Source organism: Rattus norvegicus, chromosome 1 (assembly GCF_036323735.1).
Source record: "Rattus norvegicus strain BN/NHsdMcwi chromosome 1, GRCr8, whole genome shotgun sequence".
In the NCBI taxonomy this organism is placed as follows: domain Eukaryota; kingdom Metazoa; phylum Chordata; class Mammalia; order Rodentia; family Muridae; genus Rattus; species Rattus norvegicus.
Genome location: NC_086019.1, coordinates 57,752,230 through 57,757,894, shown reverse-complemented (window position 1 = coordinate 57,757,894; position 5,665 = coordinate 57,752,230). Strand labels below are relative to the sequence as shown.

The following is a 5,665-nucleotide window of genomic DNA, read 5'->3' as shown; positions in this document are numbered from 1 at the left end:
AACAGTATGGATTAGCAAAAGTTCCTGTAAGAACTGCCTGTGCCCCAGATTAGGCTAAGCTCAGTTTAACCTGGGGATGGGCCGGGATTTAGCAAATATGTTTTTCTCACCTCAGTGACCTAGGTTGACCTGTAGCCTCGAGAGAAGGGTCTCCATCCCGATCTATCATTAGTCAGAGGCGGGACCTTGGAAGCTGTGTTGGGCCTTCCTGAGTACAGCAGCAATGCTACCACCATCACTACCACCACCACCTCAGGGCAGAGTTGGAGCATCTGCACCAGGCATGCAGGCAACAAGGACAAAGGAAGCCCACTGTAGGCTGCTTATACAATCTGCCTCTGGCAGGAGCATTCCCTCCACACCTGACCTGGTTTGAATGTGAACTGTCTCCCACAGGTTCCCATGTTAGAACATTTGGCCCCCTTCTGGTTGTGCTGTTTAGAAAGCTTATGAAATCTTTGGGAGGTGAGGCCTAGCTGGAGGTAGTGGGTGGACCTTGGAGTTTTACAGACCAGCTTCCTGTTTACTCTCTGCTTCCAGACTATGGATGTGATAGACCAGCTGCCGATGTATTGGTTCAGTCATCATGATGGCTGGTACCATTGGGAATCATTGCTAAGACAGCACCTTAGAGATGAGCATCTCCAGATGAAAAGGAAAAGTCCCACCCATGCTACCACCTGCAGTCCCAGCAAAGGCACTAAGACCAACCAGGCTCTGGTTCCTACTTCCATACCATAGAACCACCAATTGGAGCCTGTGGGTTTTCCCAGGGCCTTGGGAGAATGAAGAAGATGATGTTGCACAAAGAGATTCTGGGCGATCTGCCTTATTGCCAAGGTGCAGAAGCAAGGCACAGGTATTGCTCAGGGTCTGAAATTCCTGTTGGGCCGGTTGAGCTTGTCACCTGCCACCTCTTCCTCATCCCTGATTCTCCAAGGATCAAGGTCATCCTAAGAATGAGAAACTTGAATCAGAATCCCACTGGGTGTTCTGGCATGTGGAGATCAGCTCAGCCATGCCGTTGGGGAAAGTCAGCAGTCAGAGGCCTTGAGGAAGACATCTTCCAGGCACCTAATGGAGCTGAATAAGTGATTTACTGACATATCAGCACAAACATGGCCAGGTGTGCCTTGTGAGCATGGCCATAAATGACTTTGTGTTCAACCCACACAAACTTCCTGTAAGTGGTTTCCTCCTGGCCACACCTCTCTATCTGCCTCAGCTTATTCTGGAGACTGCTGGATGCCCTGCACACAAAGCCCCATGACACACTGTCCTCACGTTTCCCTGTCTAATCTTTGTTTACAAGTGTCCACACAAAACCACAGCTCTCACCTTAAGGAGAATAAGAGTTTACTCAGGGGCCATTTTGGGTGGCCATGGCCCCAGGAACACAGATGTAAGTCACCCCAAATTCCATGTCCCAGTGCAGAAGCAGTTTCAAGTTCTACAGAACAGAGAAAGTCATAAATCAAGGCAAGTTTAAAATGCGTTGGTGGGTTATTTCAGAAGCAGGTTCAACAAGATGTGGGTAGACTTTCTATAGGCTGCAGATACTACCTGAGCTTTTAGGTTATTGGAAGCTAGGGATCTGCTAAAGTAATAGATTAATTTTTTCCTTTAGTTATAAAAAGTTAGTTCCAACTCTGAGATGGGTGAGGAACAGTGTTGAGGGCCAGAACTAGATAACTAGCAGCACTAATCAGTCAGTCAGTATCCGCAGACACAAAGAGGAACCCTGCAAGGATCTATGCAGGGAAGTGAACCTCGAAGAGATGAGAACAAAATCCTGGTGCAAGTTGACTTTGTCAACTTGGGAGCCTGATGCCAGGTGTTTCACTGTCGGTATATTGAAAACACAGTACAGTTTGGGAAAAAGTTTCCAGGCTATAATCATCCCCATTACAGGAGCACAATAAAGCTTAAGGTGTGACCACATAAAGACTCCTTTGCAAAGTATGTGTGACCATAGCTTAAAGACCTAGAACCCAGTGTGGTCCCTGGTAGAGAGAGCACAGAGGTCAGCTGGTCATAGAATACATGTGGCAAAAAAAAAAAAAGAATACATGTGGCATTCCCATAACACGGGCTCTGTTATCTTGCAATTAAAGGTAAGGATAGGGAGGGAGAGGCTGGGATAAACATTCTGGGGAATGTGAGTGAGGTCTGCACATATAGCAAAGGGTGGGTGAGGCATCTATGCCTCCACAGATAGCAAAGGGTCACCAGGTCATTAAAATATCCACTTCCAACCTTCTGGTTGGAAAATAGGTATTTTATATCCTTCTTTGTGGAGGTCCCTTGCATGTTTAACATTTCTGGTTCCCTAGTGCTCTCTGAGTGCAAGGACCTTTTGTCCCCAGTAGACAAAAAAAGGGATTTTGTGACATTTTTATAGATGTATTGTTATGAGATGGTTTTCTCTAAGATGACTTAGACATGGGTTTAAGCCAATAGAAAGTCTTCATTATCCAGCCAGTGACTACACTGGGTGTTTGGTGCCCCAGTGTAGCCCCAAACTTTTCTCAGGGTGAGCTTTTAAGCACAGAAAAGGATACCCCGAGTTCACATATTTCAGTTAACAAGAGCAGCCAGAAGCAGACCTACAGAAGTCAAAAGGGAAGGGTACATTCAGAGACTTTCTTACAACTCTGAGCTTTGATAAATAAGGTCTTGTTTTTGTTTTGGCAGATGGTGCTGCCTAAATGTTGAGCTTCAAAGCCTGAATGGTGCTTCCTTCATGGAGTCAGTTCTGGTAAGGTCTGGGGAACTTTAACAGTATGTAACACTATGTAACAATCTTGTCCATGTCCAGCCCTATATTCCCCTTCCTGCTCTCCCTGCTCCCCCAACCTCCAATGGTTCTACTCATGCTTTCCCATAAGCCTTACATGATAGCTACTCCCTGCTTTTGCTTAATAGGATGATCTCCAAACCCATTCATCCTCCACTGTGATTTAATGAAATTCTATTCATAATGGACAGCATTTTCATTATCCATTGTTGCACTGCAATATCTAGGCTGATTCTATGATTTGGCTACAGTGTAGCCAGTGAACAGTGTAGCAACAGGCCCTCGTGTACAGGTGTCTCTACAGAAAGCAGACTTTGACCTCTGGTTTGCACCTAGAAATGCTATAGCTGAACTCAACAATAACTCAGTCTTAGTATTTCAGACACTGGCACCTGTTCTCACAGTGGCTCTACTAATTTACACTTATACTACAGTGTTTATTTTCCTTTCCCTATATCCTCAGTGACCTATTCTTTTCTTTTTTCTTTTTCTTTCTTTCTTTTTTTATTTCTTTGACAAAAGACCTGCCAAAAGCAACTTATGTAAGGAAGGGTTTATCTTGACTCACAATTTGAAGGCATATATTCCACCATGTTTGACAGACCTGCTGATATCATCATTTCCTTCTTCTTATTCAGTCTGAGGCCCTACCCCTTGGGATGGTGTCACCTCCGTTAAGAATCAGTCTTCTCCTCACTTAAACTTTTTTGAAAACACCTTCATGTCCATGTTGTATTTACATGATGATTCCAAATCCAGTTAAGTCAGGCTGAGATATAGTTCAGTGACAAAACCATTATGCAGTATGTTCCTTTTTTCCTGCACAGTAATATTCCACCATAAGAATGGTTTCTTTTAACCGTAGACTCACTGTAGAAAATCTGGGTTGTTTCTGATTTGTAACTTTCACAGATAAAACTACCAAGAAAAAATTTGTAAAAGTTTTTGTACCAAGACAGTGCGGCTTGGTGGCTGGGACATGCTAAGCGTGTCTTTAACTTTAAAAAATTTTCCAAACGTTTCTACCCAGTCGATGTATTTTTACACTCCCGTCACTGGTGTGTGAAGAATTTCATTTGCCTCCTCAACAGGATTTGCTATTTTCACCATTTTTAGTGACAATGTTTACGTCTTTTCATTTTCTACTGGTGCTATTTACTTTCGAGTTTCAGAAGCATCTTTTTCACCAACGGTTTCCTCTTCATCTTTCTGCAGAATAAACAGATTTAATGTTGACGAAGTCCAATCTCTCTACTTTGTTTCCTTGTGAAATTGTGCTTTGGAGTTGAAAATATTAAGTCCTTAAGTCCTGAAAATTTTTCTGGAATAACTTTTTCCCTAAGTCTTCCATATTGGATTTAAATACGTGATACATTCAGAAATTCTTTTATATATTTATTTATTTTATATATTTTGTTGCCTTGAGAAGGTTCGATTTGTTGAAATAAATTACTGTCTTTTCCTCTTTGAATCACATTTGTACTTTTTCAAACGGAGTTAAGCACATTATCGTTGGGTTTATTTCTGGATTTTCTTCCCTGTTGCATTGATTCATCTGCAAATATCATCGTATCTTGATCACTGTAGCTTTATAATAATAAATCTTGAAGTTATATAATGTGGGACCTGTGACTTTATCTTTTTCAAAATTGATTTTTGTTTAATAAATTGTACGCAAGGTATTTCTGTTCGCCCCACCCCCGATTTTTTTGCTGCTCCCCTGCATTATTCGAGCGAAAGCAGCTCCGCCATGAGCTCCTCCTTCTCCCGCTGCAGCTCCCACAGGTGCTGCTGGTTTTGCTCCAATCGTCCTCCAACCACTGCAGCAGAGGCCCACTCACCACCGACATCTGGCTTCACAGATTCTTGGTGAAGACCGAGCCATTGTGGATCTTGGTCACTGAGTCCAGATGTGTGAGGCTATGGATCTGCCTGTACGTGTCATGCTCCTCCTGACACAGGATCTAAGGCAGCTCCACCGCGGACTCCAGGCAAACTTTCCCAATGGTGACGTGAGGGACGACATGAACGGGGATTTCAATTCTCTCATAGTCTGAACTTCTCTGGGCTTGTACGGATGGGAAGCAAGTGTAGAGGACACGTCCGGTCTTTGTGTTCTTGTCTTCTATGAAACAGGAGAAAATAAGTCCCTCGAAGCCTTGGTCCATCATTTGGTACATCGCTTGCATGCGAACACCCTGGTGTGAAGGCCACACCATTATGTGAGGGTGCGAATGGTACCAGCCGACGGCTCTCATGGGACGGCCGGTGAGTTCCGCCACCTTTCAGCCTCAGTCCAGTCTGCGGACAGCTGCTCTGGGGAAATCTGCACGCGGTCCTTCCTCTTGTCAGAAAGGCACAGGATGCTGACCGAGTGGATGTGGACAACTCTGATCTCATCCACCTTCTCCGGAACCGTGCACACATCACTTCCGGCATGGTGAATTTAGACTCACTCCTTATGTCCTTGTTCAGCTCCCTGATGCACAGACCCATCATCTCCTCCTTCTCCGTACTCAGGGCGTGGTTCAGACAAACCAGAAAGGCGTCTGAATCCAGATGGACAGCCTGCAGGGCCTGAACCAGTGGCACCTCCATCGTCTCCCCGCTCACTTCCTCCCAGGGCCTCCGGCCACCTGTGCAAGAGGGTGCTCAGACATCCGGCCAAGAGACAGAGCCCTTAGGAGCTGAGCCTGCGCTCAGGGGCCGGGCTCACACTCAAGTCCCTGACCTATTCTTTTCTTGATGGTAGTAGTCATTCATTCCTACTGGGGTGATAGCCTCTCAATAGATTACATTTTGATTTCATTTTCCTAGTTTCTAAAGATGTTGACACTTTGTACATTTATTGCTTCTTTTGAAAAGTGT

The 5,665-nt window shown here is 44.6% G+C and overlaps 1 pseudogene; it reads right to left on the bottom strand.

Annotated features, from left to right (window-relative positions):
- Positions 1-4,522: 4,522 nt before the first annotated feature.
- On the bottom strand, positions 4,523-5,395 carry Brcc3-ps5 (BRCA1/BRCA2-containing complex, subunit 3, pseudogene 5; annotated as a pseudogene).
- Positions 5,396-5,665: the final 270 nt, after the last annotated feature.